Below are 27,053 nucleotides of genomic sequence, written 5' to 3' on the forward strand. Positions count from 1 at the left end.
CTCAGATGGTTAAGCGTCTGCCTTCGGCTCAGGTCATGATCCCAGGGTGCTGGGATCGAGCCCCACGTCGGGCTCCTGGCTCAGCAGGGAGCCTGCTTCTCCCTCTCCCTCTGTCTCCCCCCTTGCTCATGCTCTCTCTCTCTGTATCTCTGTGTCTCAAATGAATAAATAAAAAAAAAATCTTTAAAAAAAAAAACAAACGTGTTTGTGCTATTATGTATAAGAAATTAGCATACAATGTATGGCAAAATATATTGTTCTCAAAATGAGTTGGTTCCACCTTTCTGAAAAGCTATTTAGGAGTACTTAATAAATAAAAAAAAAGTTTGTACCTATTAATGCACTATTTTCACCAACACAATCCTTTCATAAGGAAATAATCAGAGATACTCACAGAGATTTAACATTTAATAATAACATTTATAATAGCAAAACATTCATAAACTTGTTTAAAAACCCAAGTCAAAAGAGTATGATTATATTTTGTAAACACATAACATATGTACATATACTAAACACTGGAAGAGCACAAAAGTTTAGGGGCACTCATTGCTAAGTGGCAAACTGCAGGTTGTTCATGTTATTCTTTATAATTTTCAGTATTTTAAAAATTACTTTTAATGAGCATAAAAAAATCTATAATCAGAAAACAAAGCAAAACAGAAAATGTACTATATAGGTAATGAAAAGACATTCAAGTAGGTTTTAAAGAATATATTTTATTTCTTAATTGGGTGGTTGGTACTTGGGTCTTTATTTTGATGATGATGATGATGATGTTGATTTTTATGATTTATATGTATTATATAACATGCTTAAACCAATTTATAATATTTTGGGGAAAAAAGTAATTTCATGGAAGTCATCATTCCTTTAACTTTAGAAAAATGTATATGTCCAAAAGTTATTATTAAAATTAATGTTATTATTTTATAATATTAAATATTATTAAAAATAATAAATTATGTAGTCTTTCATACTAAAAACCAGTTAGGAAGAACAAATAAGCATGGCTATTGTCTTCACCAATATTTCACACTGATCACCATTTCAAGCAGATAAATGTAAAAAATAAAAAATATAAATACTGGAAAAGATAAAGGAAAGTTTTCATTACTGCAGATGCTATTGATATATATCTTAGAAATTTGATATATGATGTCTCAAGTTATATAGAAATCTGATTTTCACACTCTTTTCCAGGAAACCCCACATTTAGTTATAATTTTTGAAGAGTTAATTTCTAGTAACATCATATACCTTCATCACCACATAGCTATTTTAACTAGACCACCAGCTCTTTTATTTAATATGCAGTATTTTCTTTAAACAAAAAATTCCACTGTTAAAAAATATTGAAAAAGCTCCAAGATAATGCAGAAAAATTTAGGAATATCTTGCATTTATTTAACATTGAAAATTGTATACAGGGGTGCCTGGGTGGCTCAGTCGGTTAAGCGTCTGCCTTCTGGTGGGGTCATGATCCCAATCGAGCCCCGCATCGGGCTCCCTGCTCGGCAGGAAGCCTGCTTCTCCCTCTCCCACTCCCCCTGCTTGTGTTCCCTCTCTTGCTGTGTCTCTCTCTGTCAAAAAAATAAATAAAATCTTAAAAAAAAAAAGAAAATTGTATACATATATAATTACTGACATAAATATATGATATATATACATACATACATACATAGGTGTGTGTATATGTGTGCATGTGTGCATACATATACATATATGTATATACACCATATACACATACATATATGTATATATGTACATATATGTGTATATGTGTGTATGTGTGCATATATATTGATTTGGTCGGATTTGATTATGGAATAAAATCAAATAGAAGGAATAACAGGGCTTCTATGTACCCCAGTTATAGATAAAGAAATGGAGAAGCAGGAAGGTTGAATAACTAGCTCAAGGTCAAATATCTTGCAATGATGGGTCAAGACAGAATATTCATGGTAGATACTACTTTCTTTGAAGTTGTTTATGGAAACAAAAGATAGAGGAATTGTCAATAAAGAGGCAGATTTTCCGGGCAGGGTCTTGGGAAAAAGCCAAACCTCCCGAATTTAAAATTGGAATATCTACATTAGACTCTCTCTTCTCTCTAGAGAAAAATCAGCAAAGATTGCTGATTCTGCCTATGAAAAGGGAGGACAATTTTCTCTTGACATGGCTTCTTTCTTTCTTTCAGGTCATGAGTAAATGTCCCTTTTCTGTACAAGGAATCATCCGGCTAGCCTATGGAGATTAATGCATGTCTTAAGTGAGAGTGATCTGTTTTTTCCTAACTGACCAGTTCTGGCGGGGGAAACGAATTGTGGCTAATTTTATACACAAGAGAAATTGTTGCTCTTACTAGAATTACTGGATTGAACTGGAGATTTGCTCAGGTTAACTCCTTGGAGATTGCTACTATAAGAAGTGTTTTATTTTGGCAACTTTTGTTGTAGGAAACAAAGAATCTCAAACTGGTTCCAAGATAAGGAAAGTTTATTATGAATATCTACATGAAAGACTTTTTTTTAAAGATTTTATTTATTTGACAGAGAGAGACACAGCAAGAGAGGAAACACAAGCAGGGGGAGTGGGAGAGGGAGAAGCAGGCTTCCTGCTGAGCAGGGAACCGAGTGCGGGGCTCAATCCCAGGACCCCGGGATCATGCCCTGAGCCGAAGGCAGACACTTAACGACTGAGCCACCCAGGTGCCCCTACATGAAAGACTTGACTTTTAAAAAAAATTTTAAGAACAGAAACATTACAGAAGGAATCTAAATACTTGGAACTAGAGGGAGAGTCTAGACATGGGGTAGCTCCACGTACTTTTAGTAGCAGGAGTCACAAAGGTGGCTATGAACATGAATACCGTTATATTCTATAAGTATTTCTTTCTAGTCTGATAATAACTCCCCTATTTTCAGTGTTTCTTAACTAAAATTTTCATGAATCAGACCTGCTGGTCTGGAGTTGTGCTTCTTAAAATGTAATACGAATATGAGTCACTTGGGAATCTTGGTAAAATGCATATTGATTCATGAGGTCTTGATGAGAGTCAGATTTTGCATTCCTAATAAGTTACCTGGTAATGCCAAAGATGGCTGTCCACAGATCGTGGTTTGTGTGGCAAGGTAGAGTATCTTACCAAGTTAGGGCAATAGGTGTATTAGGCCAGTTTAATGGCTTAATTGTCCTTAGGTCATGTATCCATCATTGGTCCAATCACCTGTAGCCAGGTTTTAGGGATGGATTCCTTATTGTATCACATATATAGGGGTTATGGGAGGGAAAGTTTACCAAAGACATGATTGAGATTGGACTGGCATTCTAAATTATGCCTCCTATAAGCAGTTATTTTTCACTGAGTATTGGTTGTAGTTCAGTATCTTTGTCTACTGGTTATCATTGAAGATCAAAAGAAAGTAAGATAATGGGAGTCTCTGTACTCACCGTATTACCTCCTGCTTTAATTCTAAAATATGTAGAAATAACCTCATCTTCCTATAACCTACTGAATCGGGGGGAGAATTGTACTTACCACTAATTTCACTAAAAATGTGTCCATCTTTTTAAAAGCAACAACTTTGGTAATTGATAACATGTTAGCAAAAACTGTGGTCTCAAAATTCTTTTTCTACAGATTGTGGATAAATCTAGAAGCTGGGATGTTTAATACATATTCTTCATTCTGAAAATGGAATGATCATCCTAAAATATACATTTCTTCTTAGCATATTCATTGATGATTCACCTCCAGGATAAAGACCAAGCTCTTTACGGGTCTTCAGAATCTGATCTCAACTTATCCTCCTATATAATCTGCCACCATTTCTGCCACACGTCATAACTATGTTATGCCCAATTATATGCTATTACCTATCTCAGAGAACCTTCTAGACTCTGTGAATTTATGCCAGCTCTGTCTTCCTAAAATGTGGCTCCATATATATTTGCAGCTCATATTTCTGCTCATCCATTGGTTATTCTACCCACAAGAAATTATATCATTCTCTGTTTCAAGAGCTATCAGTAGCTATCCTAAAATAGTTTTTAGTACAGTATATTTGTTTATGCATTTGTCTAGTATAAATTATTTTAAATATTGTATCTTCACAGACAAGCATAGTACTCAGTGGCCCCTAAGGAAATACTTATTAGATGAATGAAGAGAATGAAGGAATCACTTGGTCTATAGAGGCAGAGTTGGAAAGGCAGTGGGTGAAGGAGTCCTGGAGAAAGTTGGGGGTCAGGGAGAATGAAGCAGATAACAAGAGGCAAGCCACAGACCAGCCACATACTGTTTATAACCAGGGACTGGCCTCACACAGATATTTCTACCATTTGCTTCTCACTTGACTCTATGCTAGGTCTGTTTGCCTTCAGCAGGTTAGAATGATTTTTAAATCCTGAGTTCACAGCTACTGGAATATTTACTTCTCCTAAATGAAACCATTCTTTTTTCCTCATCACTCAGGATTCTGGTGCTACAACAGCAGCTGAATTGAAGATCAACACCAAAAGATGACTCATCGAAATGGCAGGGAAAGTAAATCAAATATCAAATAAAGTCAATTCCTTTACTCTCCCTATCTGATTATTGTTCCTTTGAAGATAAAATATTTAATCTATCCTAGAGGTGTGAAATCCAAGGGCTCTTACCACTGAACAGCTTTATTGCAACAGGTTAGATATGCTCATCTTAACACTTTATAGTGTTTGCCTGGAGAACATTTATGCTCATGAGGTCATTTGGCTGAGCTTTATTGGCTTATATTTATTCCAGAGAAAAGAAATTTATTTTTCTTTGCAGAAGCAACTAAGTGCTTTCCTGTCTTCTCATGCTACCCCTGATTTTAAGCAATTACCATTTAAACCATCTGACACAGAGATTTTTACATCTATATGCTTCTTCCCTTTTGCACCAGGGGGCATGATGTAAATGCATTTACTATGTAATGTGTAGTCTATTATAAAGAATGGTTTATTCTAGTCAGCTCGAAGAAATCCTAACGGACATTAGGAGCTAAAAGCAGGACATATGGAGAGAGAAGAGAGATTATTTCAACAGACCCATCTCCCCATCCCCACAAAAACAAAAAAACAAAAACAAACAAAACAGGGAGAATCAAGAGAGCAGAGGGTTACCAGAGGAAATACACCAATCTAACCTCTGCAGTTTCTTCTAGGTTGGGGCAGAGTGGCTGGCAGCTAGGGCCACCCTACCTCTCCTCTTGTCTCCCTCGTGGCTCCATGGCTTTAACACCATGGTTATTTTAGAGGCAATGTTTTTGAAGGCCACAGAAATGCTGGATATACATGTAAGTGGAACCCATTGAGAGATCGCTGTGGCTTTTTGCATGCCTCCATCTTCCCCTGCATGTAGTCCTTGTGGCCCTGGGAGCTGTGAATGCTGAGCAGCACATATTTTTCGTCTAGCTTGTACTGCAGCTGTTTGTGTCCAGGACCTCACAGATGTCCCAACAGACTCCATGGAGGTTGTGATCTTCATACTCCATGTACAGTGAGCACCATTTGGCCTCTAGATATTCTTTTATCATTGCCCCTGCGGCCCACCATGTGATGTTCGAGCATCTCCACTAGGTCTTTGTTTTCAGGTTCATTCAGATTCCTTCTGGTAAACCTGAAACACAGATGTCTCCATAAACTTGAAATTGAACTTGCAGAGGCAGCAAGCAGTTGTCCCCTGCTGGCCCTGACTATTGCCCTATGGTGAGACTGGGGTCTTCCCACAGGACAAGCTCTGGTGGTTATGTGCATATCAGAACTGCTTGGTTGGAAGGAGTTTCCTGTCTGGGGCTCCAGCACTGTTGCTGATGTGTGGGCAGAGAGGGAAGCCACAGGGACATGTTGACAGGGCTGTGCTGAGGCACTTCACCTTTAGTGTCTCCAGAGCACCACCCAGATGCCTGGCTAAGCTGTACCAAGGCTGTCATGGGTTTCTAGTGCAGGTGGAGCAAATCCAGCCAACTGCAGCAGAAGCAGAAACCATGGAGGCCCCAGACCCTAGCATAGGCTCTTCACATTCTGGATGGAGGCCTGGCCAATTCCCTCCAAAAGTGGGGAATTGAAGCTTTGATTTGTGTTGGTGGAAAGGTTGTTATCTATGAGGAGTTATCTTCTTCCTCTTCAGAACAGGTAGGCAGGGAGGTGGCAAGTGTGCTCCTGGCCTTCTCTTCTGATTCCTAGTCCTCCTCAGGCTACTCTGAGTATTCTCAGAATTAGAGATGGGAATAGCAGGACTGGCATGATCACTGAAACCCCACTGGCTTGGCTGGCAGAGAATCTGTACTGTAGCATGTGGGATGAGAAAGGAATGCCAAAGACTGGGCTTTTGGGTAATGATGAAGCCCTCCAGCTCAGATATCTTGTGTACAAGGAGCAGATAAGTGATCATCACTTCATATTTCTGGTCCATCAGTCAATCCTTGATCTCTTCCTCTATATAACCCATTAACACCATCTAGGGGTCATTATAGTCAGGCAATAGCTCCAGATAGGCTTTAGTTCATCTTTATGACCTACGTTCATCCATAGATCTTTCATAATTTTCTCAAAAGTGCCTGTCTTGGTAGGATTGAGAATATGAAATTTCTTGAGCAGGTTTTCACTCTTTATGGAAAAGTAGAAAGGAATATGGCATATTCCACTCAGTACCTGCTCTCACAGCTTCTAGAGATTTTGTGCATCAGAAGGCAGGGATCATATGACCACTGTATATCAGAGAACCCTCAGGTTCCACACCTCCAATTCTAGTCCATCATAAGATTTGCCTTGGAATAGTTCTGCAGCAGCAAAAGAGGAACTGCTACAGAGAGTATCCAGCTTGTTGCCAAAGGTGAATTTATTGCTGAAGTCAGTCTACACACTTAATATTCATGTCAACGTCCAAGAGCAGGTGTTCTGCCTTTAAGTCTCTATAAACAATCCACTTCTGGGGCAGCACTACACAGCAGACACTTTCTAATATAATTTGCTTGAGGACTTTTTTCCTTTCATATGCCATGAATCACTAGGTAATCAAACCTCTCTTCCACTAGCATACTCCATGATGTAGAGTGTTTTCTCAGTCTTGATCACCTCAAATATCTTAATTATGTTGGGATGATTCAAAGACTTTAGGATTCTGACTTCATGGGTATTTTCTGAAAGCTGATTATCATGGCTCCCTCTTTCCCAGTCAGGATGTGCCAGGCCAACTTCACCTTGGCCAAGTTACCTTTGGAGACTGTCATGAAGAACTGGTAGTTGCCAACATGGGTCTCCTCCTCAGCAAAGATAGCTGAAAGGCCTTGCAGTTGTTGGACTTACTGTTGGACTTGCACTCAAGGTGTCCCAAGGTAGGCTTAAAATTGGGAAAGTTGGTGATAAGTTTGGTCTAAACCATTCAAAAAGAAAATTATTTCCAAGTCTACTTGATAAACTGATCTTTATAATGGAGTCAAAACACAATGCCAGAAATGCCAAAAAAAAAATACTAATGATAAAAGGAATATGAAAGAAATAAAGAAAAATAGGAAAAAGAATAAAAAGAAAAGAAAAATGAGAAAAATAATAAGGTAAAGAAAAAGAAAAAAATTAATAAAAAATAAAACAGACAAAAATTCTACCGTGCCAATGAGATGTATTTGAAGGAGGAAACAGCTAACCTTGGTCAGTATGTCTCAGGTCATCAGAAATCAGCTCCTTGAACTAGAAAGACTTCAAACCTCAATAGCAGATTCCGAGGCCTAGCCATGGACTAAATAAGGGTTTAGAGAAAAAACAATGGCCCCTGTTGAGGTCATAGCAAGAAGTGAACCAGTCTGATGATCAACAGTGGCTTTGTCACTTTTTTTTACAGCTTTAGTGAGATATAATTCACACATCATACAGTTCCTATATTCAAAGTGTATAATTCAGTGATTTTAGTATATTTACAACCATCATCACATCAGTTTTAAAATATATTTATCACCTCAAAAATAAACCCCATGCCCTTTGAGGTATCACATCCCTCTCAAATCCCATGTCACACACACACACCCAGGCCTGAGCTACCACAAATCTACTTTCTATTTCTGTACATTTAACCTGATCTGGACATATATGAGTGAAATCATATCATATGTGGTCATTTCCGTCTGGCTTTTTTCATTTAGCATAATATTTTCAAGGTTCATTCATATTGTAGCATGTATTAGTACTTTATTGCTTTATGACTGAATAATAATTCTTTCTTCTTCTTTTTTTTTTTTTTAGAAAAAACACAGATCTTTATTATTTCCATTACAAAGGGCAGGTCTTTGCAGGTTGAGGGAGGGAATTCTGACAGTGATGAGCAGTCCTACAGGGCAGCAATGACTGAGTCCCCATTCAGGAACATCTTGGAGATGTAGCTGTCTTTGTTGACTGGCTTGGACTCCTTGCCTTGGCACTCTTGGGGACCTCGGTCCACATATCCTTCACATTCTCCAACACCATGTTGCAGTGCCTGCCGAAGGCTTTCACGTGGCCCAGAGCTTCTAGCTGTTGTGGCAGTTAATGAGCACTTGGGTGTGGTTCTTGCCTGACTACGTGAGAACGGAGAGTGGACATGTGTTAAACTTTTTCTCCTCCCACTTCTGCAGCTCCTCCGGGTCACCTCACTCTTGGGCTTGTTGAGGACGCTCATGGTGCTAGTGGCTGCACCCCCCCCCTTTGGGCCTTCTGGGGCCCCCCATGGCCCTAGGGGCCCCCCCCCCCCCCCCCCCCCCCGGTCTGTGCCATCTCCTCCACGTTGCTCCTGCCCCGATGGACGTTTGGTTTTCTTACACCTTTTGGCTATTATGAACAATGCTACTATAATCATTCAAGCACAAGTTTCTGTAGGGCCATATGTTCAGATTTCTCTTGGATATATACCTAAGAGTGGAATTACTGGGTCCTATGGTAACTCTATGTTTAAGCTTTTAAGGAACTACCAGACTGTTTTCTAAAGCAGCTGAACCATTTTACATTCCCTCCAGAAGTATGTGAACGTTCCAAATTTTCCACATCCTTGTCAACAGTTGTTATTATCTGACTTTTTGATCCTAGCTATCCTAGTTAGTATAAAATAACATCTCACTGTGGTGTGATTTGCTCTTCTTATGACTAATGATGTCAAACATCTTTTCATGGGTGTGTTGGCCATTTGCATCTCTTCCTTGGAGAAAGGTCTATTCAGATATTTTGCCCACTTTTTAATACAGTTACTTGTCTTTGGTTATTGAATTGTAAGAGTTCTTTATATATTTTGAATACAAGTTCCTTAACAGATACATGATTTATCCATAGTTTCTCTCATTCTACGTTTTTACTTTTTTGATGATGTCTTATGAAAAGCAAGAGTTTAATATTGGTGAAGTCCATTTAACTTTTTATTTTTCCTTTGGTTTCTTCTAGTTTGGCTCATGTCTAAGAACACTTTGCTAAACCCAAAGTAATTAATGCTTACCCCCTATGATTTAACAGTTGAGTAGTTTTAGCTCTTACATTTAGATCTTTGATACATTTTTGAGTTAAGTTTTGTATCTGATGTGAGGTAAGAGTCTAACTTTATTTTTTTACATGTGGCTATGCAATTGTCTGGACACCGTTGGTATAAATAACTATTTGCTTCTCCATTGAATGGTCTTGGCATTCTTGTCAAAAATCAATTGATCATGGATGTATGAGTTTATTTCTGGACTTTCAGTTGAAGTCCACTGATCTATATGTTTATCCTTAGCAGACCGTTTGATTATTGTTGTTTTGTAGTAAGTTTTGAAATCAGGAAGTGTGAGTCCCCTACTTCCTACTTCTTTTTCAAGATTCTTTTGATTATGCTGGGTCTCTTAAAATTCCATATGAATTTTAAAAACAGCTTTTTAATTTATAAAATCAGCTGACATTCTGATAGAGATTATATTGAATCTGTAGATCAGTTGAGGAATATGTCATCTTAATATTAAATCTTCTAATCCATGAACATGGGATCTTTTCCCATTTATTTAGATCTTAATTTCTTTCAACAATATTTTGTAGATTTAGAGTATAAGTTTTGCACTATTTTGTTTTTTTAATCACAAGTATTTTATTCTTTTGTATGCTATTATAATTATTTTCTTAATTCCATTTTCAGATTGTTCATTGCAAGTGTATAGAAATACAATAGATTTTTGTACATTGTTCTTGTTTTATTCTTGATCTTGGGTGGAGGGGTCATGTAATCTTTCAATATGAAGTAGGATGCTAGATTTTTGTAGATGCCATCCTTTATCAGATTGAGAAAGGTTCCTTCCATTTCTTGTTTGTTGAGTATCATTTTATTGTGATAATGTACTGGATTATATCAAGTACTTTTCTGGCATCTGTTGAGATAACCATGCTTGTTTGTTTGATTCTCCTGACATGATAAATTGTAGTAACTGATTTTTGGATGTTAAACCAACCTTCCATTCCTGGGATAAACTCCCACTTGGTCATAGACTCTAATTCTTTTTATTTGTTACTAGAATGGTTTGCTGGTATTTTACTGAAGATTTTGTATCTATACTCACAAGAAATAATGGTCTGTAATTTTCTTTTTTTGTGATGTCTTTCTCTGGTTTTGGTACCAGGGCAATAATGGCCTTATAAAATGAATTGGGAAGTAGTTACTTCTTTTCTATATTTTTGGAAGCATTTGTGAAGATTGGCATTCATCTTTCTTTAAACGTTTGGGATAATAGAATTCTGTGGTGAAGCTATCCGGGTCTAGGCTTTTCTTTGTGGGTAGTTTTTTTGTTTTTTTTATTTTTTTAATTTTATGATGTTATGTTAATCACCATACATTACATCATTTGTTTTTGATGTAGTGTTCCATGATTCATTCTTTGCGCTTAACACCCAGTGCTCCATTCAATACGTGCCCTCTTTAATACCCATCACCAGGCTAAACCATCCCCCCACACCCCTCCCCTCTAGAACCCCCAGTTTGTTTCTCAGAGTCCATAATCTCTCATGGCTCCTCTCCCCCTCTGATTCCCCCCCTTCATTTTTCCCTTCCTACTATTTTTTTTTTAACATATAATGTATTATTTGTTTCAGAGGTACAGCTCTGTGATTCAACAGTCTTACACAATTCACAGTGCTCACCATAGCACATACCCTCCCCAATGTCTATCAGCCAGCCACCCCATCCCTCCCACCCCCACCACTCCAGCAACCCTCAGTTCGTTTCCTGAGATTAAGGATTCCTCATATCAGTGAGATCATATGATACATGTCTTTCTCTGATTGATTTACTTCACTTAGCATAATGCCCTCTAGTTTCATCCATGTTGTTGCAAATGGCAAGATTTCATTTTTTGATGGCTGCATAATATTCCACTGTGTGTGTGTGTGTGTGTGTGTGTGTGTGTGTGTGTGTGTGTGTATACATCTTCTTTATCCATCTGTTGATGGACATCTTGGCTCTTTCCACAGTTTGGCTATTGTGGACATTGCTGTTATAAACATTGGGGTGCACGTATCCCTTCGGATCACTACATTTATATCTTTGGGGTAAATACCCAGTAGTGCAATTGCTGGGTCATATGGTAGTTCTATTTTCAACTTTTTGAGGAACCTCCATACTGTTTTCCAGAGTGGCTGCACCAATTTGTGGGTAGTTTTTGATTACTAAATTAATCTCCTCAGTTGTTAATAGGTTTATTTAAATGTCTTTTACTTCTTAAGTCAGTTATGATGATTTGTGTCCTTCTAGGAATTTGTCCATTTCACCTAATGGATCTAATTTATTGGCACACAACTGTTCATGGTTTCTGTTTATAATACTTTTTATTTTTGTACGTTTAGTAGTAGTGTCCTTTCTTTCATTTTTTATTCCAATTATTAGAATGTTTGTTTTTTTTTGCTTAGTCTAAATAAAGGTTTGTCAATTTAGTTGCTCTTCTCAAAGAACCAGTTTTTGGTTTCATTATATTCTTTGTTATTTTTGTATTCTTCACTTTTATTATTTCCACTCTAATTTTATTATTCTCTTCCTTCTGCTTACTTTAGATTTAGTTTGTTCTTTTCTCAGAGTTTTTGATTTGATACCTTCTTTCCTAATATAGGCATTTATAGCTATACATTTCCCTATAAGCACTGATTTAGCTGTATCTCATACATTTTAGCATGCTCTCTATTCATTTTCTCTAATCTCAAAGTATTTTTGATTTGTCTTTTGATTTCCCCTTGGCTCATTGATTATATAGAAGTATGTAGTTTAATATGTATGTTTGTGCACTTCCCAAATATTTTCCTGCTATTAATTTCTAATTTCATTGTATAGAGAAGATATTTCATATTTTGTCATTTCAAAATTATTGAAGTTTATGGCCTAAGAATATAGTCTATCCTGTAGAATATCTCATGTGTACTTAAGAAAAATATATATTTTGGTGTAGGGTAGTTTTCTCTAGGTGTCTATGAGGACTAGTTAGCTTATAATGCTGCCCTAGTCTTCTATGTCCTTGTTGATCATCTATGTAGTTGTTCTATCAGTTACTGATAGGGTGTATTGAAGTCTCCAATTACTGTTGAATGATCTATTTCTCCTTTCATTCCTGTCAGTTTTTGTTCATGTATTTTGATAATATGTTATTAGGTGAATATATGGTTATCATCATCATATCTTCCTAATGGATTGACCCTTTTATCATTATAAAATGTTCTTTTTTTTTTATGTCAAGTAACATTTTTTGTTTTAAAGCCTATTTTACCTGGTATATGTACAATCATTATATCTTTCTTACAGTTGCTGTTTGCACAATATATTTTTCTCATCCTTTTACTGTCAATCTGTTTGTATGTTTGAATGCAAAGTGTGTCTGCTGTAGAAGAAGATGAACTGACTTATTTAGATGGATTAAAGACTGTGAAGATGCTCTTAGTCCCCCAACTATGACAATAGGTTCCTTGAGAAAGTGGTACTACTGTAAATTTTAGATAGATATCAAGATAGACATATTAAGTGAAGGATGTAAGGCACATATGAAGTTTTCTGAGGCAATGGAAATATACAGTGCAAAAGCAATGAATTATGAGTGGATTGAATAAAGATTGATATGGCTAGAGTATAGAGAGCAAAGTGGGTGGAGTAAAATGAGATGGCCGGATCTCAGAATGCCAGATAAGCAAATTTGTCTTAAGGGCATTAAAGTTTCCATGATCAGGTTTTTAAGAAGTACATTCCATGATCACATATGTTTTTGTTTGTTCTTTATTAAAGTATAGGTGACACACAACATTATATTAGTTTGAGGTGTACCACATAGTGATTTAAAAAGTCTATATGTTATGCTATGATCACCATGACTGTAGCTACCATCTGTCACCATAAAATGCTATTATAATACAATTGATTATATTGCCTGTGCTGTACTTTTTATCCCTGTGACTTATTTATTCCATAACTGGAAGCCTGTTACCTCCAACTCCCCTTCACCATTTTGCCCATCCCTCTACTTCTTCCCCTCTGGCAATCACAGTCTCTTCTTCGCATTTGTGGGTCTGCTTTTCATTTATTTATGCATTTGTTTTGCTTTTTAGATTCCACATATAAGTGAAATCATATGGTATTTGTCCTTCTCGGGCTGACATATTTCACTTGGCATAATATCCTCTAGATCCATCCATATTGTCACAAATGGCAAGATCTCATCTTTTATATGGCTGAGTAATAGTCCACTGTGTGTGTGTGTGTGTATTACACTACATTTTCTTTATCCATTCATCTATCAATGGACACCTGGGTTGTTTCAATGTATTGGCTATTGATAATCACATGTTTTTATGAGAATGTACTAGCAGGCTCCATTCAAACCCAGGGGAACAGCCACACTTTTGTGGCCCCACCAAGCCTTGTCCATGTCTCTGCAACATTATATCCTATTAACTTGTTTCCATTTTGTTTCTTCAACCAGCTTGTGAGCTCCTTGGAGGAAAGACCATTTTATATGTATTTCTACATTTCCACTTCGAATTCAAGAGCAGGTCCATAAAGAGTTTTAAAACATGTTTGATAATGAAATAAATGAATAGGAAATGAAAATAAATTTCAGAAAATAAAGTGTATTAATTTTCTTTGACTATGAGGGACTGAACGAGAGCTACATATAGACAAAAATAAGTCTGCATGTATGAATGTTCTTGGACAACTTCGAACGTGAACAACAAAATAATGCATTGATTTTAAACTGATGAAAAAGAAGGAGAAAGGAAGCCTTGTAGGTCATCATTTCTGATGCCATTTAATTCATTCTAAATTGAATACATAAACAATTTACTTGTTGCCGTTATTCTTGGGGGCAGAGCTCAGAGCTGAGGAAGAAACATACAGGATAATTACTATAATGAAGAAATACAAAACACAGAAAATTGTTATACTTCGTTATCTTCTAAGGATTATTTAATAGCATAGGGAAGACAGACATATGAACACCAAAATGTGGGGCTCCATCTCACGACCCTGAGACCACGACCTGAGCCAAAACCAAGGGTTGGATGCCTAACTGACTGTACCACCCAGGCACCCCCAAATAATACCTGTTATTAAAAAATAAAACAAAATCACAACTATATCTCCCATATCCTTGTATTACAGAATATATTACATTGCATATAATGTTTTGGTTTCCCCAAGTAGGTCATCAGCACTTTGAGAGTAAATATCTGAGATTTTTCTTAAACTGCCTCCTTCATTCCAAACTTCCAGACTCTAAAATTTGACTTGGGTGTTCAGCTATGGCTAAGAAATACATGGATTCTTTTTTCCTCAAGCTGACCTGTGGTTCAATCATGGCTTCAAGAATTAAGACCTGTCAACATAGACCAGAAAGGAACACAGACAATATACAGTAATAGCCACTTACAGGCGATACAATGGCACTAAATTCATATCTTTCAATAGTTACCCTGAATGTAAATGGGCTAAATGCCCCAATCAAAAAACACAGGCTATCAGATTGGATTAAAAAACAAGACCCATTGATATGCTGTCTGCAAGAGACTCATTTTAGACCCAAAGACACCCCCAGATTTAAAGTGAGGGGGTGGAAAACCATTTACCATGCTAATGGACACCAAAAGAAAGCTGGGGTGGCAATCCTTATATCAGACAAATTAGATTTTAAACCAAAGACTGTAATAAGAGATGAGGAAGGACACTATATCCTACTTAAAGGGTCTATCCAACAAGAAGATCTAACAATTGTAAATATCTATGCCGCTAACATGGTAGCAGCCAATTATATAAGCCAATTAATAACAAAAGCAAAGAAACACATCGACAACAATACAATAATAGTGGGGGACTTTAACAACCCCCCTCACTGAAATGGACAGATCATCTAAGCAAAAGATCAACAAGGAAATAAAGACTTTAAATGACACACTGGACCAAATGGACTTCACAGACATATTCAGAACGTTCCATCCCAAAGCAACAGAATACACATTCTTCTCTAGTGCCCATGGAACATTCTCCAGAATAGATCACATCTTAGGTCACAAATCAGGTCTCAACCAGTACCAAAAGATTGGGATCATTCCCTGCATATTTTCAGACCACAATTTTTTGAAACTAGAACTCAATCACAAGAGGAAAGTCAGAAAGAACTCAAATACATGGAGGCTAAAGAGCATCCTACTAAAGAATGAATGGGTCAACAAGGAAATCAAAGAAGAATTAAAAAAATTCATGGAAACCAATGAAAATGAAAACACAACTGTTCAAAATCTTTGGGATACAGCAAAGGCGGTCCTAAGAGGAAAGTATATAGGAATACAAGCTTTTCTCAAGAAAGAAGAAAGGTCTCAAATACACAACCTAACCCTACACCAAAAGGAGCTGGAGAAAGAACAGCAAATAAAGCCTAAACCCAGCAGGAGAAGAGAAATAATAAAGATCAGAGCAGATATCAATGAAATAGAAACCAAAAGAGCAGTAGAACAGATCAATGAAACTAGGAGCTGGTTCTTTAAAAGAATTAACAAGATTGATAAACTCCTGGCCAGACTTACCAAAAAGAAAAGAGAAATGACCCAAATCAACAAAATCATGAATGAAAGAGGAGAAATCACAACCAACACCAAAGAAATACAAACAATTATAAGAACATATTATAAGCAACTATATGCCTGCAAATTAGATAATCTGGAAGAAATGGAGGCATTCCTAGAGATGTATAAACGACCAAAATTGAACCAGGAAGAAAGAGAAAATTGAACAGGCCTATAACCACTAAGGAAATTGAAGCAGTCATCAAAAATCTCCCAAAAAACAAAAGCCCAGGGCCAGACGGCTTCCCAGGGGAATTCTACCAAACATTTAAAGAAGAATTAATACCTATTCTTCTGAAACTGTTCCAAAAAATAGAAATGGAAGGGAAACTTCCAAACTCGTTTTATGAGGCCACCATTACCTTGATCCCCAAACCAGACAAACACCCCATCAAAAAGGAGAATTATAGACCAATATCGTTGATGAACATGGATGTAAAAATTCTCACCAAAATACTAGCCAATAGGTTCTAACAGTACATTAAAAGGATTATTCATCACGACCAAGTGGGATTTATCCCTGGGCTGCAAGGTTGGTTCAACATCTGCAAATCAATCAATGTGATACAATAAATTAATAAAAGAAAGAACAAGAACCATATGATCCTCTCAATAAATGCAGAAAAGCATTTGACAAAGTATAGCATCCTTTCTTGATCAAAACTCTTCAGAGTATAGGCATAGAGGGTACATACCTCAATATCATAAAAGTCATCTATGAAAAACCCAAAGCGAAAATCATTCTCAATGGGGAAAAACTGAGAGCTTTCCCCCTAAGGTCAGGGTCATGGTGGGGATGTCCACTATCACCACTGCTATTCCACATAGTATTAGAAGTCCTAGCCACAGCAATCAGACAACAAAAAGAAATAAAAGGCATCCAAATCAGCAAAGAAGAAGTCAAACTCTCACTCTTTGCAGATGATATGATATTTTATGTGGAAAACCCAAAAGACTCCACCCCAAAACTGCTAGAACTCATACAGGAATTCAGTCAAGTGGCAGGATATAAAATCAATGCACAGAAATCAGTGGCATTCCTATACACCAACAACAAGACAGAAGAAAGAGAAATTAAGGAGTCGATCCCATTTACAATTGCACCCAAAACCATAAGATACCTAGGAATAAATCTAACCAAAGAGGCAAAGAATCTGTACTCAGAAAACTATAAAATACTCATGAAAGAAATTGAGGAAGACACAAAGAAATGGAAAAACATTCCATGCTCATGGAAGAACAAATATTGTGAAGATGTCAATGCTACCTAGAGCAATCTACACATTCAGTGCAATCCCTATCAAAATACCATCCACTTTTTTCAAAGAAATGGAACAAAAAATCCTAAAATTTGTATGGAACCAGAAAAGACTCCGAATAGCCAGAGGAATGTTGAAAAAGAAAAGCAAAGCTGGCAGCATCACAATTCCAGACTTCCAGCTCTATTACAAAGCTGTCATCATCAAGACAGTATGGTACTGGCACAAAATCAGACACATAGATCAATGGAACAGAATAGAGAGCCCAGAAATGGACCCTCAACTCTATGGTCAGCTAATCTTCAACAAAGCAAGAAAGAATGTCCAATGGAAAAAAAACAATCTCTTCAACAAGTGGTGTTGGGAAAATTGGACAGCCACATGCAGAAGAATGAAACTGGACCATTTCCTTACACCACACACAAAAATAGACTCAAAATGGATGAAAGACCTCAGTGTGAGACAGGAGTCCATCAAAATTCTAAAGGAGAACACAGGCAGCAACCTCTTCGACCTCAGCCACAGCAACTTCTTCCTAGAAACATCGCCAAAGGCAAGGGAAGCAAGGGCAGAAATGAACTACTGGGACTTCATCAAGATAAAAAGCTTTTGCACAGCAAAAGAAACAGTCAACAAAACCAAAAGATATCCGACAGAATGGGAGAAGATATTTGCAAATGACAAAGCAGATAAAGGGCTAGTATCCAAAATCTATAAAGAACTTCTTAAACTCAACACCCAAAGAACAAATAATCCAATCAAGAAATGGGCAGAAGACATGAACAGGTATTTTTCCAAAGAAGACATCCAAATGGCCAACAGACACATGAAAAAGTGCTCAACATTGCTCCGCATCAGGGAAATCCAAATCAAAATCTCAATGAGATATCACCTCACACCAGTCAGAATGGCTAAAATTAACAAATCAGGAAACGACAAATCTTGGCGGAGATATGGAGAAAGGGAAACCCTCCTACACTGTTTTTGGGAATGCAAGCTTGTGCAGCCACTCTGGAAAACAGTATGGAGGTTCCTCAAAAAGTTGAAAATAGAGCTACCCTATGACCCAGCAATTACACTACTGGGTATTTACCCCAAAGATACAAATGTAGGGACCCGAAGGGGTACGTGCACCCTGATGTTTATAGCAGCAATGTCCACAATAGCCAAACTGTGGAAAGAGCCAAGATGTCCATCGACAGACGAATGGATAAAGAAGAAGTGGTATATATATACAATGGAATATTATGCAGCCATCAAAAGGAATGAGATCTTGCCATTTTCAACGACGTGGATGGAACTGGAGGGTGTTATGCTGAGCGAAATAAGTCAATCAGAGAAAGACATGTATCATATGACCTCACTGATATGAGGAATTCTTAATCTGAGGAAACAAACTGAGGGTTCCTGGAGTGGTGGGGGGTGGGAGGGATGGGGTGGCTGGGTGATAGACACTGGGGAGGGTATGTGCCTGGTGAGTGCTGTGAATTGTGCAAGACTGTTGAATCACAGATCTGTACCTCTGAAACAAATAATATATTATATGTTAAAAAAAAGGAAATAGAAGATAGCAGGAGGGGAAGAATGAAGGGGGGGATTTCGGAGGGGGAGACGAACCATGAGAGACGATGGACTCTGAAAAACAAACTGAGGGTTCTAGAGGGGAAGGGGGTGGGAGGATGGATTAGCCTGGTGATGGGTATTAAGGAGGGCACGTTCTGCATGGAGCACTGGGTGTTATACACAAAGAATGAATCATGGAACACTACATCAAAAACTAATGATGTAATGTATGGTGATTAACATAACAAAAAAAAGAATTAAGACCTGTGTAACCTTAGGAAAAAAACTTGTCTGTGCATTGATATCCTCATCTGTAAAATTAATATAATAATGCATAGATGTTTCCTTTTTGAAACCTGTAGGCCAGTTCCTTGCTGCAGTATGATCCAAAGATCAGCAGCCTCAACATCATCTGAATGCTTGTTAGTTAGCAAGGTAGACTGGTGGTCCCAACCCTAAGTTACTGAACTGAAATATGCATTATAACAAGGTGAATTGTACAAATATTTTAAGAAAAACTTGTTATATTGTGTATGCTAAGAACATAATTGAGTCATCTAAGGGACTGAATATACAAATATATCATCAATGTGTTTGAGGCTCTCTTTGGTACATCTTTTTTTTTTTTTTTTTTTTAAAGATTTTATTTATTTATTCATGAGAGACAGAGAGAGAGAGAGAAGCAGGCTCCCAAGGAGCAGGGAGCCCGATGTGGGACTCGATCCCAGGACCCTGGGATCATGACCTGAGCCGAAGGCAGACGCTTAACCATCTGAGCCACCCAGGCGCCCTCTTTGGTACATCTTTTACTTCCACTTTTCACTGCCCTCAATGCATGCAGTAATTACTAATGTAGAAGACTGACAATCACTGCTCATCTGAGGAAGAGACAAGATAGAGGTTTATTTTTTTTTTTTAAAGATTTTATTTATTTATTTGACAGAGAGAGACACAGTGAGAGAGGGGACACAAGCAGGAAGAGTGGAAGAGGGAGAAGCAGGCTTCCCGCTGAGCAGGGAGTTCGATGCAGGGCTCCATCCCAGAACCCTGGGATCATGACCTGAGCTGAAGGCAGACGCTTAATGACTGAACCACCCAGGTGCCCCAAGACCAGATAGAGGTTTAAATAAAGGTTGAACTGGTCCTCAATAGTTAAAGTCAGATTTCAAAAGATCGTTTCTTAGGGTCTTCTGTTTCCTCCAAAAGAACCCAAGCCATCTTTCTACATCCCCTTGAGATTATATTGTTTTTTTCTCTCTTGGTGAAAAAGGCCCATGAATTTTCTGAAGTTTAATATCACACTCAGTGCCAATTCACTCTCAAAGCCACATAACTTCCATATAATGTGGAAACAGAGCTAGAAATTTCAATGATAATCTTGAGGTGATGAATTTATAATCCACTTCTGAAAGCACTTAATTTCCTTCTAGTTAATTGTATCCAATAGTTTTTAGGGTATTTGAGAGGATCATTCACCATTGGTGGTAGTATAAATTGGTAGAAATGCTTTTCAGTGAGGATTTTATAGTCTCTGTCAAATTAAAACATGCATGTGCTTTTAACTTGTAATTCCATTTCTACAATTCTATAGAAATGCTTCTAGGATACAAAGATATGTGTGTAAGAATGATCACAGCAGCATTATTTACAATGCTGAAAAATATTTGTAATAATGAATAATATGAGCTAAGATGAATGTCCAACCACATAGAGATGACAAATTATCTATGATACATTTATACTTTGCTTAATGGATTCTTATCATTTTGTTCATCCAGATAAACTTTCTCCTAGTGATATTTTTTTAGAGATCTGGTGAGAACATCAATACTTTTTGAAACAACCAGTTCTTGCCCCCAACTATGTGGTTCAAAGTGGGAATTATCATATATGTAGTGATCCTGTCCCGTAAGCCACTGTTGAACATTCCAGGCTTGGGTACCTGAACAAATGGAATAGTTAAAATAGCATAGTCTTACCTATAGTTGGTTGGTCCAGAGATGGATACCTAATCAATTTGAATCATGCTACAGATTATTTTGAAGTTTAACTGATACCTTACCTAAGTTTCTCCCTAATGCCCTATTTGAGAATTGGTAGCCACATTTCCCATCCTGTAGAGATTATTTGATTCTAAATGAGAGAAACAATGAGATTCTCTGACAATCTCAGAGAATCTGAAATTATAGAAGATTGTTCTAATTCTTGCTTCGAGGAGATACTAAGGCCCACTCCACCATTCTGATTTTGTGGTTTAATCATTCAATCCTTCCTTGGAATACATGAATCAATAATTTCCCTCTAACTGAAATAGAGCAAATTGAGTTTGTGTTTTGATAATATATTTGTGAGTAAAAAGGCAAGTTTCATAATAATATGAATAGTTTGATATAATTTTTATAAAACTTAAAGTTTATGGGTTTATGAATGTAAAAGTCATCACAGAAGATACACACCAAAGTGTTAACAGTGATTTACCCTTGGAGTAGTGGCAATAGGAAAAGGAAACTCTTTTGCTTCTGTAAGGGTACTTTTATTTAATTAAAATTTTAACAACTACCTCTATTAATATTGTAATTGAAAAATACCTTTCAAAACCCACAAACTAAAAACTTCTAGGAAGAATATGTAAAGAAAAACAAACAAGTGCTTTGCAACCACTCACTCTCAAACCTTCTGATACCAAGTACACCTGTGTTGACTGGTCCCATAGTGAAGCCAGTAGAGAATCATGATTGCTTTAAGATAGAAAGCCAAAGTTGTACAGTGACTTCCCAACTCACAAATGCCTAATTTATGAACACCCGGCACATAAAGAGAAAGGTTACTGGCCCAAGCTAACTTGCCAGGGGACAGCATTGCAGAGTGAAAAATAGTTGAGCTTTGCATTTTGAATCCTCCTCCTCTATTTATTTTAGCTATGGAATATCAGGTGGATTATTTAGGATTTCTGCACCTCCGTTCCTCAGCAACAAAATGTGCTAAAAATGATTCTTAACTCCTAAAATTGCTCTGAAGTTTAGTAGCAATAATGCCTGACAAAGCCTGGCGCATATGATGCACTCTATCTATGCAGGTGTTAGCCATCAGTATTATTAGAGGGTAGCTTGTCTTCTAGGTGCTCAAGGTTTCACTACATCACTGTATTCTTTCTCTAATAGCAAGCTTTGTATCTGTTACCAGGTACAGACAGCAAATCCCTTGGAGTAATGATTTTCCTGTCAGGGTGACAAATTTCAACACGTTAGAATCAATTTCCTCAGAATTAATTCTTCTCCCAGTATCTGCACATCATTTGATTGGAGTAAAGCTACCCTTACGTTTATTAAGTTCCTAACAATAAAAAAAGAAAGCTTGGTCTATTTTATCTTTGCTATTTCAAAAATTCTAAGATGCATGTTTTTTTTTCACATAGTACAAATTCCTGAAGTCTGATATCCCTTGGAGTAGATGGAGTGTCTCAGTATGCACTAGTCAAGCATCAGGCCAATACAACTCATATTGTAGGTTGAATCACGCCACATATCATTGCTTGATATGCATAAGCTCAGCTGTAGTTGCTCATAGTATCCTGGCTTTACTTATGTATTATTTGCATTGTTAGGAGTAGATGTGTTGAATTTAGTTACCATTTAAAATGTCCTGAAAAATAATCTGCTGTGGCCAAACAATGAAACAGAGATATTGTGTACTCAGAAAGTTATAGAATAGACCACCCTGATCCATATTAAAACTACATCTAAAACAAAATTTCTACGTGAGAAAGCATGTGTTGAAAGTTGACTACATTTTTTTCTTCCTTTGAAGTTCATAAAATGATGGTACTATCATAGAAGGTAACTTAGATTCAAATAAATATAGTAATTCACATCAAGAAATATGTGGACCTCTTCAACCTCAGGGTTTCTTATTTTGCTCTGGCCAAAAGTCCTCCAATGCAGTATCTACTGACCATATACCATGTGCCAGGCCTAGGGGTGGGTACTATTTTTCTTCTGATAGAGGTCAAAGCCTTTCCTACCATACTTTGTCCAACACAAAGACCTTTCTCCCATCATCATTTTCAGTGGCTGTAATTGTAACAGGGAGAAACTTAGCATGTCTGACTCCATATTGCTTCTATTTCCCTTGCTGCTGTGACCTACAGCTTAGAAACTTCTGCTCAGCCCCGCAGGTAGGCATGTTAATCATTGAAGGAATTTTGCTTTACAGCTGAGATTTGCAAAAACTTCGTTACCAGAAACTGACCTCACCTAAGGAGATAAAGAAGTATGTAGAGAAATGACTATGCTATGTTTAAGATTTGCAGGAATGATATGACCAGATTCCTATACACAAAGATTAACTGACCAAGGACAAAAAAGTTACACGACCTTTTTCACTGTCTACAAACATTAGTCACCTTTTGATTCCAACCCACTTCTGCTTCCCCCTTTTGCTAACATGAAAGAAACTCACATTTCATGCCAAAGGGAGATGGTTCTTTGGGACAATAGTCTACCATCTCCTGGATTAGCTGGCTTTACAAATAAAGTCACTTTCCTACCCAACATCCTGGCTCTCGACTTCTTGGCCTGTCATGTGGTGAGCAGAACGAGGTTGGACTTGATTCCATAATTTTGCTTGTAATTCCTAGACTCTTGCCACTTGTTATGAGCAAAAGGATTCAGTTATTAAGTTGGAGTCTGCTTTTGATACAGAGGCCTTTACACAGTAGATCCTGCGACGGAGGTAGAAGAGTTGATTCCTGAGGAGTACTGCATTTACTCGTGGAAAGGATGTTACTTATTAAGAGTTAGAAACTTCATCCAGTCCTCAGATGTCTATTAAACTCACGGTATAGATGCAGTACTAATATAAAATATGCAGTACTGAGACAAACTCAATTGGGGCATTCTGGTAGAAGGAAGCACAGAGGAAAGAATTGGACAGTACTGCCCCCTGGCGGCTGTCGCTGAGAGGGGAGGTACATGCAGAACCTCTCAGAGCGTTGCCACGCTGGGTCATGGTTTGTACTGAGAACAGAGTTGGGAGTCCAGAAATTTGGGTCATCGAGGAGGGAAGTGAGAGTCTTCGGGGAGAAACAGAGAGATATTCTCATTGGAAAACTCATTATCACTGGAGAAGAAACCAATAATTTCCAAGAGATAAATCTTGAAGACAAATGCAGCTCCCAGGAGATGGAACAGTGGTCTTCCATAAAGAAAAATCTCCCCACACTCCCGACTCAAAAAGCCTTCTGTGCACCTTTAACTCAGGAATCACTTTTAGCAGTGATTTTAGGTAAAGGTGGCTACCTGGGAGTGAGACCCACTGAAGGCACCACAGTGTCATGTCACTGCCTCATGTTTACTCTTGGACATAATCTCTAGGAGTGAAATGTCAGATGGGACCAACGTTTGCGATAGAAAATGTTTCTCCTTATTTCTGTCCCATTCTAACTTTCCCCCAGTGTTGTTTAGTTGAATTTCCACAGTTAAATGCACCTTCACTGTAATCCAATTAAGGCAGTATTTCTAAACCAGAGCCCTTGGGACATCACAGGAAGATTCACTGCCTACCTGTAGTACCACTGGTAGTTTTATTCCCTGCCACATTGGGGATTAATGAGGTATTTATGGAGAAAACATTGGAACTATTTACCATGCATAGCATTGTGTTTTTGAGGAAATATGATTTAAGTTTCACAGAATTTATAACCGAGCTTTGTAATTGATCCTTATTTTAAAGTGAGTTCTACCTGTGTGAAAACAGTACACTTGGGGAAACGCAAGAAGCCTACTGACTTCATATTCAGGGCATCTGCAAATAGATTCAAATTCTTGAATCGCCTACCTTTGTGTCAGGCCCTTCCTCTCACACTAAAATTTTGTCCTTCCCCATTCCTATTTTTCCTATCACTCAACACCTAACAAACATTTTTGCCATACCTAGGAGTTTGCATAAAATCAATTTTCAACTTTTATTTGTTGATTAACAAATAAATGCACGAACAAGTGAATAAATGAGTGAATAAACAATGAATTGAAAGTTTGATTTTCTGACAATTTAAAATCTAGTCTTTTAGTTCTAAGCACTGACAGAGTTATAAGGACCCTGTTGTGGTCAATAGGTGACATTCCTTCCTCTTTCATCTCTTTGAAATACATAGTCATACCCCACCAGCTTCCAGGACTCCTCCTTCCTAAAGCTTTGTCTCCAGAAAACTGAAATCAGGGCACCCTCCTGCCAGTCCCTCTGCCTTGTGTCACTGGCTTTTGGATAAACATGACTTTGCATCTTTCCCTAGAAAAAGAATGCATGGAGCACGACTAAATCTGATGAAATCAAAACCTCTCTCTCTCTCTCTCTCTCCTCTGCCTCCCACACTCCCTTTCATCTTTCTCCTAATTCCTCAATATCGTCCTGAATCCTGCTGCTGACTTTTCAACTATAGCCTCATTACCTCTTACTGATTAAATCACACACCTCTCTGGCAACTTCTCCCTGAATTCTGTGGATGTCCTTTAGATCCTCCTAAATCTCTTGGCTACATTTCAATATCTATTTATATGATATTCTGTGTTACAAATGAACTTGCACTTACGCTATTAAAGCACAGTAAGCCTTTGCCATGCAGTTGACTGCTTATTGTTATTCAACTATTTTCACTTCCCTGGTGCTATGCCCAACTCCTAAGGGGAAGGCACTGCCTGGGGACAAATGCAGGACAGATAATGTCCAACACATACCAATTTTACTTTAGGCTTCAGGTGCAGAGACTAGTAGTTGAAATAAATGGACATATATTAAATGTCCATTTTGTGATAAGCCACACACCCACACACATAGTTCGATTTTATCATCATAACAATCCTATACCTTCGATACTATTATCTCATTTTACAGAGAGTGAATTTAAGCCTTGAGAGATGTCTTAGGTACAAGGGGCAGATCTCAAACTTAGAAGAGTAGGATTAGATCTTAAGCCTCTCCACTTCCACTTTACCTTGTTCTTTTTCAAGACAAACCTTTGCCTAAGACACATATACCATTACCTAGGTCCAGAACATTTTTTTTTCATGCCAAATGGAAACACTGTGCCCATAATTATATGTGCTGTGGAAACTAACACAACCCTGTACCCATTTATTCTAGTTCCTTTCCATAGAGGGGTTGGTTGCATATGGTGAATATAATTAATGCCATGAAATGTATACTTCAAAATAGTTAAAATGGTAGATTGTATGTTATTTGTATTCACCACAATAAAAAACCACACATACACACAAAACACACACACTCAAATTTAAACAGTCTTCTACTTCCCACTTTTTCTTACAACTTCCTTTCCTTAAAGGTTATGTCAATATTTACAGAGTCCAGGATGAAATCCCTAACCTGGTTTCATTAAGTTAAAATATTGTATACTATTTTTTTATTATCTCCATTATGACTTTTCCTGGTTAAATATAGATTTTATGGCACAGGGACAGAGATAGTATTATCACTTTTCAAAAGCTGCACTTCACAGGAGGACTGCAATGAGTTTTAAACATTAAAGTTCTCCTACTATAGGAATGCTATTCCTCAGAGAGAAATGCACCATTTGCAAAAAGAATTTCCTGGTATTTTATTTGGTCTGTTGGATACAAAATGAATCTTGGAGCTTTCACTTGAGTTTCCACTTGACAAGCCCTTGACATGATGTTGATGACTTCCAAATCTCTTCCCCAGCCCACACCTCCCTCCTGAGCACTAGACCATATATCCAACTGACTACTGGACATCACCTTGATATCCCTCAGACACCTGAAACTTAACTTGTCCAAAGCTGTACTCATTATTTTACACTCTCAGACCTGCTGCTGTTTCTGTATTTTTGATTTCACTGAAGGATATAACTATCCACTCAGATGTCCAAACAAGACCTCTAGGCATCATTCTCAAATTTTCCATCCCCATCCATATCTTATCAATCATCACATTCTTTAGAGTCTATCATAGTTCCTCTTGATGACTATTCCAAAGGATCAGCCTCCACCCACCTAAACATGCATGTTCAAGCAAAGCCTTCAATTTTGATTGCTCAGTATGATATATTCAGCTATCCGTTTGCTCTAATAAATGGATCTCTGTAGTCACAGAAGTGGCCTTGCATTT

General features: G+C 37.5%; 1 pseudogene; it reads right to left on the minus strand.

The window, feature by feature from the left end:
* Positions 1–5,185: 5,185 nt before the first annotated feature.
* Positions 5,186–8,674, minus strand: LOC116644210 (annotated as a pseudogene).
* Positions 8,675–27,053: the final 18,379 nt, after the last annotated feature.

Source organism: Phoca vitulina, unplaced genomic scaffold (genome assembly GCF_004348235.1).
Source record: "Phoca vitulina isolate PV1807 unplaced genomic scaffold, GSC_HSeal_1.0 scaffold29, whole genome shotgun sequence".
Taxonomy (NCBI): Eukaryota; Metazoa; Chordata; class Mammalia; order Carnivora; family Phocidae; genus Phoca; species Phoca vitulina.